This window comes from Oncorhynchus mykiss, chromosome 6, assembly GCF_057628025.1.
Source record: "Oncorhynchus mykiss isolate SJ-2025 chromosome 6, ASM5762802v1, whole genome shotgun sequence".
Classification (NCBI taxonomy): domain Eukaryota; kingdom Metazoa; phylum Chordata; class Actinopteri; order Salmoniformes; family Salmonidae; genus Oncorhynchus; species Oncorhynchus mykiss.
The window spans coordinates 11,507,571-11,520,000 of NC_143027.1; the positions used below are offsets into that span (position 1 = coordinate 11,507,571).

Sequence of the window (12,430 nt, forward strand, 5' to 3'; positions counted from 1 at the left end):
GACCTATGCAGAGGTGGTGATGAGCTACTTTAAAGGGGAGGATTAGGCAGTTGGTTTCCATCAGACCTATGCAGAGGTGGTGATGAGCTACTTTAAAGGGGAGAATTAGGCAGTTGGTTTCCATCAGACCTATGCAGAGGTGGTGATGAGCTACTTTAAAGGGGAGGATTGGGCAGTTGGTTTCCATCAGACCTATGCAGAGGTGGTGATGAGCTACTTTAAAGGGGAGGATTAGGCAGTTGGTTTCCATCAGACCTATGCAGAGGTGGTGATGAGCTACTTTAAAGGGGAGGATTGGGCAGTTGGTTTCCATCAGACCTATGCAGAGGTGGTGATGAGCTACTTTAAAGGGGAGGATTGGGCAGTTGGTTTCCATCAGACCTATGCAGAGGTGGTGATGAGCTATTTAAAACGGGAGGATTAGGCAGTTGGTTTCCATCAGACCTATGCAGAGGTGGTGATGAGCTATTTTAAAGGGGAGGATTAGGCAGTTGGTTTCCATCGGGTGTGCCGTACTACAGTACTGTACACACTATGTCATACGTCATTAGGAGTACTATAAAGATCTGAATAATGTAATACCTGTATCCCAAATGCCACCCTATTCCCTATTTAGTGTGCTACATTTATCTATGGCCCTTGGGGCACTCTGTAGGTAATAGGGTGCCATTCAGGATTACAGTCCCAGTTTATGTTTCCAGCTTGGCCACGTCACTGTGTTGCTGGATGGAGAATCACGGTTCCCATAACACAGATAGACACTGATCTTTCGTGGAATGAAAAGGCGAGCCTGTTGAGTGTCTGTAAAACGAACATCTATAATCCTGCTTCGTTCGTCCTAAAAGAGTATAAAAGAAACAGCATTTTTCCTCATTCCGCCCAAATGAAGTGCTTATCAGTGGAGTTGTCTTACTGAATGATTTCTGTGAGGAGTAACAAGTTTTATCTAGTGTGTGGTATTAATTGATGACGTGTGTTATGCGGAGGCCTCTGATGACTAAATGACCTGCCTCCATGTGAAACATCTGTTTCTCATCTGAAGTTGGTAACATCAGAGAGTCTTTCATTTCTTCCACTTTCTTCTTGTTTCACACGCCTCAGCTGCCATTTGTAAGCTTTCAGCTTTCCCTTCTATGCCAGCACGGCACACTGTAATTTACTCCTGTGTTTTCTGTCAGTTATTGTCTTGTGACTGAAATTACATCCAGCTATAGGTTTTATTTAAAAAGTGTTGGACTGAAACGTTTGACTTTATACATAAATAAAAAAGGATTGAATGTATAACCAAACAGCACTTGAGGTTAGCAGCTCTAAAATATGTTGTTGAAAGAAATGTGTGCCGTACGTGAGTTGTTTTCTGGCAGTACTGGTCCCTTCCATTTCAAACCTTCTAGAACATAAATACATCCGTCGCTGTCTCGCTCGTTTTATTATGGGAGATCATGGACAACTTTGGTACAAAATCTTTGTGACATTGAATTTAAACACATGAATCATCCACAATGGTGCAGTTCAAATACTGGCAGGTGGATTTGAGTTGAGAACAACAAGTCAGAGGGGTTGAGCATGTCAGAGCTAAGCGTCCACTGTGGAGAAAAGAGAGCTATGGAGCTGGCCGACTGTCTTCTCCCAGGGTAAGAGGAAGGTTAATGCCTCTCTGAACCAACAGTGACTGGGTCTCCCTCAAACATAGCTCCCCTGCCTCAAGCAACTGGGGGGGGGGGGGGGGGGGGGGGGGGGGGGAGCCTCCCCAGACCTTTCATGTATGAAGTCAATTGTTTCTCAAATGAACTTCAAAGAGGGTGCAACAAAAGGACAACAGGCCTCAGACAAATCCAAAGACAGCAGGCTTTTAAATCAAGGTGGCTTCCCTCATTTGAAGGGCTCTTTCATCAAGTAAACAGATGTTCAACTTTTTAATACTTGGATGTTCTTGGTTGACATTGAGAATCCCAGAGTATCTAGGACAGCGTGTTGAGGCTTAACATTTAAAGAAAGCAATTTTTATTATTTGTTGCCTCGTAACGATGTTATCTTGTGTGAGGTAATAAACAGTGATTTATATCTTCCAGTTTTGACTCTTCTCAGACTGCAGAGTGAAAGGCCACCAGAATACATTTAATAGCCAACAATCTAATTTGAATTTCATACCTCCAAAAGCCTTGTCACACCGATATTTAATCCAGATTTCAGATATTCTTCCTTCGTGTCAAAACAACCCAGCACTTCCTTGTAAATGAGAAACACTGTCATCAAGAGTGACAGAGATGTGTGAACATTCTCACAGACAGTCTTTAATCCGTGAAGTTAGTGGATCCTAGTTGTTGCTTATACTGCCTGCTTGGTCTGGGAAGACTTTAAAGCCCCGTTTGCATCACAGTGAGTTTTTCTAGGGCTATAACCTCTGACTGGGGCTATAACCTCTGAGTGGAGCTATAACCTCTGAGTGGAGCTATAACCTCTGACTAGGGCTATAACCTCTGAGTGGAGCTATAACCTCTGACTGGAGCTATAACCTCTGAGTGGAGCTATAACCTCTGACTAGGGCTATAACCTCTGAGTGGAGCTATAACCTCTGACTGGAGCTATAACCTCTGACTAGGGCTATAACCTCTGAGTGGAGCTATAACCTCTGACTAGGGCTATAACCTCTGAGTGGAGCTATAACCTCTGACTGGAGCTATAACCTCTGACTAGGGCTATAACCTCTGAGTGGAGCTATAACCTCTGACTATGGCTATAATGTCTGACTGGGGCTATAACCTCTGAATGAGGCTATAACCTCTGACTGGGGCTATAACCTCTGACTACTGCTATAACCTCTGACTACTGCTATAACCTCTGACTAGGGCTATAACCTCTGAGTGGGGCTATAACCTCTGAGGCTATAACCTCTGACTAGGGCTATAACCTCTTTCCAGGGCTATAACCTCTGACCAGGGCTATAACCTCTGACTAGGGCTATAACCTCTGACTAGGGCTATAACCTCTGACTAGGGCTATAACCTCTGACTAGGGCTATAACCTCTGACTGGGGCTATAACCTCTGACTGGGGCTTTAACCTCTGACTGGGGCTTTAACCTCTGAGTGGGGTGATAACCTCTGACTGGGGCTATAACCTCTGACTGGGGCTATAACCTCTGACTGGGGCTATAACCTCTGACTGGGGCTATAACCTCTGACTGGGGCTATAACCTCTGAGTGGGGCTATAACCTCTGAGTGGGGTGATAACCTCTGAGTGGGGTGATAACCTCTGAGTGGGGCTTTAACCTCTGACTGGGGCTTTAACCTCTGACTGGGGTGATAATCTCTGATTAGGGCTATAACCTCTGACTAGGGTTATAACCTCTGACTGGGGCTTTAATCTCTGAGTGGGGTGATAACCTCTGAGTGGGGCTATAACCTCTGAGTGGGGCTATAACCTCTGACTGGGCCTTTAACCTCTGAGTGGGGTGATAACCTCTGAGTGGGGTGATAACCTCTGAGTGGGGCTATAACCTCTGAGTGGGGCTATAACCTCTGAGTGGGGCTATAACCTCTGACTGGGGCTATAACCTCTGACTGGGGCTATAACCTCTGACTGGGGCTATAACCTCTGAGTGGGGTGATAACCTCTGATTAGGGCTATAACCTCTGATTAGGGCTATAACCTCTGACTAGGGCTATAACCTCTGACTGGGGCTTTAACCTCTGACTGGGGCTTTAACCTCTGAGTGGGGTGATAACCTCTGACTGGGGCTATAACCTCTGACTGGGGCTATAACCTCTGACTAGGGCTATAACCTCTGACTGGGGCTATAACCTCTGACTGGGGCTATAACCTCTGACTGGGGCTATAACCTCTGAGTGGGACTATAACCTCTGAGTGGGGTGATAACCTCTGAGTGGGTCTTTAACCTCTGACTGGGGATTTAACCTCTGACTGGGGTGATAACCTCTGATTAGGGCTATAACCTCTGACTAGGGCTATAACCTCTGACTGGGGCTATAACCTCTGACTGGGGCTATAACCTCTGACTGGGGCTATAACCTCTGAGTGGGGCTATAACCTCTGAGTGGGGTGATAACCTCTGAGTGGGGCTTTAACCTCTGACTGGGGCTTTAACCTCTGACTGGGGTGATAACCTCTGATTAGGGCTATAACCTCTGACTAGGGCTATAACCTCTGACTGGGGCTTTAACCTCTGAGTGGGGTGATAACCTCTGAGTGGGGCTATAACCTCTGAGTGGGGCTATAACCTCTGACTGGGGCTTTAACCTCTGAGTGGGGCTATAACCTCTGACTGGGGCTATAACCTCTGACTGGGGCTATAACCTCTGACTGGGGCTATAACCTCTGACTGGGGCTATAACCTCTGACTGGGGCTATAACCTCTGAGTGGGGTGATAACCTCTGATTAGGGCTATAACCTCTGACTAGGGCTATAACCTCTGACTGGGGCTTTAACCTCTGAGTGGGGTGATAACCTCTGAGTGGGGCTATAACCTCTGACTGGGGCTATAACCTCTGACTGGGGCTTTAACCTCTGAGTGGGGCTATAACCTCTGACTGGGGCTATAACCTCTGACTGGGGCTATAACCTCTGACTGGGGCTATAACCTCTGAGTGGGGTGATAACCTCTGATTAGGGCTATAACCTCTGACTAGGGCTATAACCTCTGACTGGGGCTTTAACCTCTGAGTGGGGTGATAACCTCTGAGTGGGGCTATAACCTCTGAGTGGGGCTATAACCTCTGACTGGGGCTATAACCTCTGAGTGGGGCTATAACCTCTGACTGGGGCTATAACCTCTGACTGGGGCTTTAACCTCTGACTGGGGCTATAACCTCTGAGTGGGGCTATAACCTCTGAGTGGGGCTATAACCTCTGACTGGGGCTATAACCTCTGACTGGGGCTATAACCTCTGAGTGGGGCTATAACCTCTGAGTGGGGCTATAGCATACACAGGCATTGTCTGAAAAGGATAAAATCGCAATCACATTGAAATGCGTTCAGTGATGTGTCCCTACCACATGCTGAAAGACTAAGGGCTCTATTCAGTCTATATTCATTATCGAAAGTGTTACAGATTTTGCGATAGAAATGTTTTGGTAATTTTTAATTGAGTTGACATATGCAGCGTTCACAGTTAATGCCGCCTCTGCCAACGTGGGAACATTGCCTTAAATTTCAATTGGGCTTTTTGCGCCGAATTTCCACGATACAGTTTGAATAAATCTCTGTGTTCAAAGATCATGGTTGTGGTCATGGTCGTCTTTTCAACTGAGAGGAAGAGGCAGACCATCATTAAATGTAGCTATAGCTACAGTGGGTATCAGAAGTATTTACCCACCTTGGATTTGATCACATTTTGTTGCATTACAAAATAGATTTAACTGTGATTGTTTGTCATTGATCTAGACAAAATACTACATAATGTAAACGTGAAAATGTTTTGACAAATGTAATAACTATAATATAGTTGTTGCATAATATCACCCCCTTTGTTTAGGCCGGCCTAAATTAGTTCAGGACTAACATTTGGCTTAACAAATCACATAATAAGTTACATGGACTCAAGCTGTGTGAAATAATAGGGGTTGACATGATTTCTTATTGACTACCCCTTCCTCTGTCCCCCATACAGTCAATACTTACATTCAATACTTGACTGAGGGACATATGTTGATATGTAAGGTCCCTCAGTCAAGTATTGAATTTCAAGCACAGATTCAACTACAAAGACCAGGGAGCTTTTCAAAAGCCTCAGAAAGAAGGGCAGTGATTGGTAGATGGGTAATAATAACAAATCAGACATTGAATATGTCTTCAAGCACGGTCAAGTTAATAATGATGCTGTGGATGATGTATTAAACCACCCAGACACATCAACGATGCAGTCGTCCTTCTGAACTGAGATGCAGGACAGGAAGGAAACTGCTTAGGGATGGGCCAGGATCCCTGTGGAATGTTTGGACACCTTGTAGTCCATGCCTTGACAAATGGAGGCTGTTCTGAGGACATGAAGGGGTGCAACTCAATGATAGGAAGGTGTTCTTAATGTTTTTCCCACTCAGTTTGTTGTACTCCGTTTGAGTCATGGGTACATAAGAACCTTTTAGGACTCTATTTGTATTTTTTATTATTTACAACTATCGCTTAAAGCCCCACCTATTTAAGATGGAGAACACTGTGCTCAAGCTAAGCGTGTGGAGATCTACTCAGATCAAACTGTGGAAATTAAAATCACTTGTTTTAATTGCTACCCATTTTACGGTGAATGGATTAAATAGAGCACCTTGGGTTTAAAATGTAAGAACACATCTGAAAGACACAAAGAGGAAAGACCCATGTGGATCCTGTGAAATGCAGACGTGCTGCACTGTATGTGTTCTCTGAGGCAGAGGTAAAAGAACCTAGCAGGGCAACACAATGCAAGCTAATGGGGAGGAAGGAAGCCTGTTGCTTGAAGCTCGATATAAATGGCGGAAGTACACAATAGTAAAAATAACAGGTCTGATTATTTTTCTGACCTCTGCAAACATTATTACTAAACAGTCTAAATAGATTAAACATACTTCCAATCAATAGGAGATGACATATCATTGTCTCTCTCGGTTCACCTTAACATTACAGGGTATGTAATCAGAGGCTTCCTGAGTAATCAGATCGTTGTCCTCATTTCTGTTATTCCCTTTATTCAGACTCCCCTACAGACTTTCCAGCCTGATAGTGGTGTGTTCAAACTTAAATGGCATATTGGCACAGTAATTGTCTCCACTCTGAGGTTGTGCTTCTATCATGCCACACAGGTGCCAGGGAACTGAAGCTGAAAATAACCCTCTAGGTGCAACTGGCAAACTGTCTGGTGTAAAATACCAGCACTGAAGGTAGTGTTTGCTATGACAACCAGAAGGTAGAGTGTTTGCTTTGACAACCAGAAGGTATAGTGTTTGCTATGACAACCATAAGGTAGAGTGTTTGCTATGACAACCAGAAGGTAGCGTGTTTGCTATGACAACCAGAAGGTAGAGTGTTTGCTTTGACAGCCAGAAGGTAGAGTGTTTGCTATGACAACCAGAAGGTAGTGTTTGCTATGACAACCAGAAGGTAGAGTGTTTGCTTTGACAACCAGAAGGTATAGTGTTTGCTATGACAACCAGAAGGTAGAGTGTTTGCTTTGACAACCAGAAGGTAGAGTGTTTGCTATGACAACCAGAAGGTAGAGTGTTTGCTATGACAACCAGAAGGTAGAGTGTTTGCTATGACAACCAGAAGGTAGAGTGTTTGCTATGACAACCAGAAGGTAGAGTGTTTGCTATGACAACCAGAAGGTAGTGTTTGCTATGACAACCAGAAGGTAGAGTGTTTGCTTTGACAACCAGAAGGTATAGTGTTTGCTATGACAACCAGAAGGTAGAGTGTTTGCTTTGACAACCAGAAGGTAGAGTGTTTGCTATGACAACCAGGGTGCAAATCACCACCATGTGAATAATATTGTTAATTGAATAAAAAAGGCCTATGTCTAAAACAATGATGAAATGAAATATACATATAGAATACACATGTAAACATGGAATACTGAAAAAGCAAAACTGTCCGGGGAAAACAGACACGTTTGTTGATTTAGGTCCATTTCATCAATAGTGAATCATTAGAAGAAACACACTGAGAATCGTTTCCAGCACAACAAAATATGTTCCCATGTCCTATACACATCTACCCTTCATGGTACACAACCAGATGATTTATTTTCATAAACACAGATGCCATTCAAACCTGAGCCAGGGAGTAAAGTGAGAGTTAGTTGTGGACATACCGTTCAGGCATTAGAAAATTGACTCTACGTGGAACAGACGACATAGGCCACAGAGCAACGGGAGAGAAAACCTCCCTTTCCTTCCTTCCTTCCCTCCCTCCATCTGGATAGCTTTTGTAATGAACCCATAAATTGAAGAGACACACAGAGATGGCCACAGGTCGGGGGGTGGAGGAGGGAGAGAAGGGGAGCACAGGATTCATTCCCTCAGACAGAGCAGGGGACAGATAGATAGGTATAACTCCAGTTGGTAGAGGGTAAGATGCTCCATAAATACGGTTAGTAATTCATTTGCACTACAATAAGGTACAGCCTTGGAACATTCCATCTGGACAGATGAAAGGTCCTGTGGAAGGGAGACTGTTCACAATGGTAACAGACGGTGGTGTGCAGGGAGGGAGGGAGTGTCGTAGGGGAGAGGTGGGATATCACACAGATAGATGAGCCCAGACACAACGGTGCTCAAATGTACTGTGAAAGCCAGAACTGGTCACCAAGCAACAGTGGTGCTCTCATCTGGTAGATGGGGAGTTACTAGATATCCACTGTTTTACCATTCTAATTATTCCAATGTGTTGCCCTAATACATATTGATACTGTCATATTCATTAACAGATAAGGATCCCAAAATGAGTGAGTTGCAAAGAAGAAGTTGGAATGTCATGTAATTTTAATTGCTAGCAGGGATGAATCTGGGGGCTAAGAATTTGGGAAGTTATAAGTCTTCGATATTTAAAGCTTAATTTATTTCAAAACATCTTCTGGTGATGATGAATTCAGATTTCCCTGTACTCTATGTACAGTATTCATATTGATTTGGCTAAGAGGGAGGTTTGATGTCTGTGGTTATGCTAAGAGATAGAGGCTGTCAGGACCTACAGCCTTGATGTATTAGATTGGCTCTCCTGTTGTGTTTTCACAGTACATTCGGCACCTGGAGCTAGGAATGAGAAGAGAAGTGCACCTGCCCAGGTGAAAGAGGGATAAAGTAGAGGTCTTCAGGGTTTCAACAGACACAAAATTCAGAGATCCGACCCGGGACACGAGCGGATCGTGGTCCTAAATTCGGACTTTAGTCTCGGATCTGGGACGGGTCTGATATAATTGCCACGGGTCTCGGGTATGTTCAATTAAAATGTATCTACCGACTGGACCCGATTGGACCTGTCCTCTGTTAATTTAGTGTTTGTGTAATGAGATCTGTTTGAGCTTGTTATCTGGGTCAGCCAATTGCAACTCAATAAAACGTATAGCTAATATCCGGCTGAAACTGGAGCCTTGGCCTAGGCTACTGTTGATTGTGAAGTTGGAGTCCTTTTTCATGAAAGTTAAATGAAAGTTAGAGGAGAAAGACTATAGTGAATAGGAGCCAACGAGGGGAATGTCCTCGGGGACAAGTTGTAATATTGTAGTGGACAAAGATGAGAAGAACATTGGTGCAGTCAAACGGACCGTGTGCAACTCGCTGTTGAGGTTTGATGCAATTTTCTACCTTTGATTTAATTTTGTATTTATTATCAATTGTTTAGTCATTATTGTTATTATTGTAAATTATTATTATTATTATTGTAGGCCAATTTAATCATCTAAACAAGTTATTTAAATAGCCTATGCAAAAAAGTGTTTTGTTTCATTTTGTTGAGATATTTTTGTTGGCTAAATGAAGTTTTGTCTTTACTGTTGTGCTCCATATTTATAATGAACAAAAATATAAACACAACATGCAACAATTTCAAAGATTTTACTGAGTTACAGTTCATATGAGGAAATCAGTCAATTGAAATCAATTCATTAGGCCCTAATCGGTCACAGATACCTTACAAAAATGGCCCTCAGGATCTCATCATGGTATTTTTGTGCATTCAAATTGCCATCGAAAAAATGCAATTGTGTTCGTAGCTTATGTCTGCCCATACCATAAGCCCACCGCCACTATGGACCACTCTGTTCACAGTGGTCTGCGATTGGTATTTGGTATTTTATTAGGATCCCCACTAGCTGTTGCAAAAGCAGCAGATATTCTTCCTGGTGTCCAACACAAAACATTAAACATAACATAATACAGAACATCAATAGACAAGAACAGCTTGTGAGGCCGGTTGGACATACTGCCAAATTCTCTAAAATTACGTTGGAGGAGGCTTATGGTAGAGATGAACATTCAATTCTCTGGCATCAGCTCTGGTGGGCATTCCTGCAGTCAGCATGCCACTTACATGCTCCCTCAAAACTTGAGACATCTGTGGCATTATGTTGTCTGACAAAACTGCACATTTTAGAGTGGCCTTTTATTGTTCCCAGCACAAGGTGCACCTGTGTAATGATCATGCTGTTTAATCATCTTCTTGATATGCCACACCTGTCAGGATTATCTTGGCAAAGGAGAAATGTTCACTAAAAGAGATGTAAACAAATTTGTGCACAACATAAATATGCTTTTTGTGTATATGGAACATTTCTGAGATATTTGATTTCATCTTATGAAACATGGGACGTTTACGTTTATATTTTTGATCAGTGTATTTTAAGGTTAAAATTAGGCCTGTCGTAAAATAAATAGCATGAGCCTATTGCTGTCATTTGTTGGGTAGGCCCTACGGTAGGCAATCACCTTTGTTCGTAATTAATTTAATGACGCAATATAATTATTACCTGTTCATATTTTCCATTCAAACAATTACTTTAATACATTTTTAAAGTTAAGCAACTTTTGTGAAAGTTTGGTGTAGCATGGCTATTATTAGACTTAGCTACTGCAGGCCTGTGAAGGCAGTACACACCAGCTGGCTATTATTAGACTTAGCTACTGCAGGCCTATGAAGGCAGTACACACCAGCTGGCTATTATTAGACTTAGCTACTGCAGGCCTGTGAAGGCAGTACACACCAGCTGGCTATTATTAGACTTAGCTACTGCAGGCCTATGAAGGCAGTACACACCAGCTGGCTATTATTAGACTTAGCTACTGCAGGCCTGTGAAGGCAGTACACACCAGCTGGCTATTATTAGACTTAGCTACTGCAGGCCTGTGAAGGCAGTACACACCAGCTGGCTATTATTAGACTTAGCTACTGCAGGCCTATGAAGGCAGTACACACCAGCTGGCTATTATTAGACTTAGCTACTGCAGGCTTATGAAGGCAGCACACACCAGCTGGCTATTATTAGACTTAGCTACTGCAGGCCTGTGAAGGCAGTACACACCAGTACTCCAACTGACTCCGACAGTTGAGCTTGAGGTGGGAAAGAATGTTTCAGCCCTACCAGAGTTACTCCTTTAATCTAGCAACATAATCCTTATCTTTATCAAATATATTCTGATAGAAAATGTACGAATGAGCCTCCTTCTGTATGCCTATATCTGTATTGCAGTAGTATCCTCTAAGAAGAACATGGCTAGCTTGTCTCCTTTAATATATGTTTTAATATTCATACAATAGACGATGATGTTTGGAATATGCTATACATCGAAACACAATGAATAGGTTTCCTGTCATTTGTTCTAGTCAGTTTTTAAGGACACGTAACTGTGGATCATTTGGCCAAAATGGCTTGTTTATTGATGGCGCTAGCAGTGCCTAGTTGGAGGTTCCTTTCTCTCCCTCTTTCTCTCGGGTCTGAACGGGTCTCTCGGATCCGAACCAACGCGGGTCTGTATTGGTCTGTTTTCCACTGTCCTCGGGTCCATTCGGAACGGTTCTCCGTTTAAAAAATATATATATTTATGCATATCGCGAGTCGGGTGGAAAAGCCACAGATCCATTTTGGAATGGATCCAACATTTTGGGCCCCTGAAGACCTCTAGGATAAGGACATAAGGAGATGAGTACTGCAGACAGTTTGGCATGCAGGGACGCTTTCAGCTGCATGGAGGCAAAATGGTGCTTTAATACAATCAAAGCAGGGAAATAAATAGTCAAGCAAGAGTTGAAAAACAAGCCATGCAAATACAGTCACTCACAGAACCAAAACAAGCAATATCAGAGCTCACTTTAAACACAAAAAAAAGCAACTTGAGCTGAAATTGAACTGATAATACTGAGGCAAGCTGCAAAATTGTTGTTGAAAAGAAAAACACTGGAAGCTTGGTTTGAATGTGAGCCCTTGTTGCTGTGAACTGGGTTGCCATGACGGTTGCCATGATGGACGGGGCCAGTCAGGTCCCAGGTAACAGCAACGAGGGTAGCAACACCACAGTGATGCTGTCTAAGCATGCTGTAGTCTCTGCCACCATTGTGTCTGTCTAGTCTGGCTACAGTTGTCTGGTTCCAGCTCCCAGAGAGGAAAGAGCGACTGAGATTCATCTAGACTGCATCCCCATTCTCCACCTTTCTCCCACATTAAACTTCCTATCATAGATTTAACAAAGCTAGAAACTCCTTCCAGTCAATGTTTTCACCAATCCAATGCGTTTAAAATCCACAATGGGAAGTGCTCACTTCTGGAGAAGGGAATGGCAGAGAATTGGGACGCAGCCATAGAGTACCACCCAGGAGACTTCACACACTGCCACGCCCCAGAGAGAGATATGATGACCTCACCCTAACACACACACACACAGAGCTGCACTCCTCAATGGTGTGTGTGTGAGTGTGTAAGTGTGTGTGTGGGAGTGTGTGCGTACGTG

General features: G+C 43.4%; 1 protein-coding gene across 3 annotated transcripts in view; it reads right to left on the reverse strand.

Annotated features, from left to right (window-relative positions):
* The window catches only part of sema6a (sema domain, transmembrane domain (TM), and cytoplasmic domain, (semaphorin) 6A), a 92,745-nt gene that overhangs the window by 4,389 nt on the left and 75,926 nt on the right, over positions 1-12,430 (reverse strand). The window lies entirely within an intron of this gene.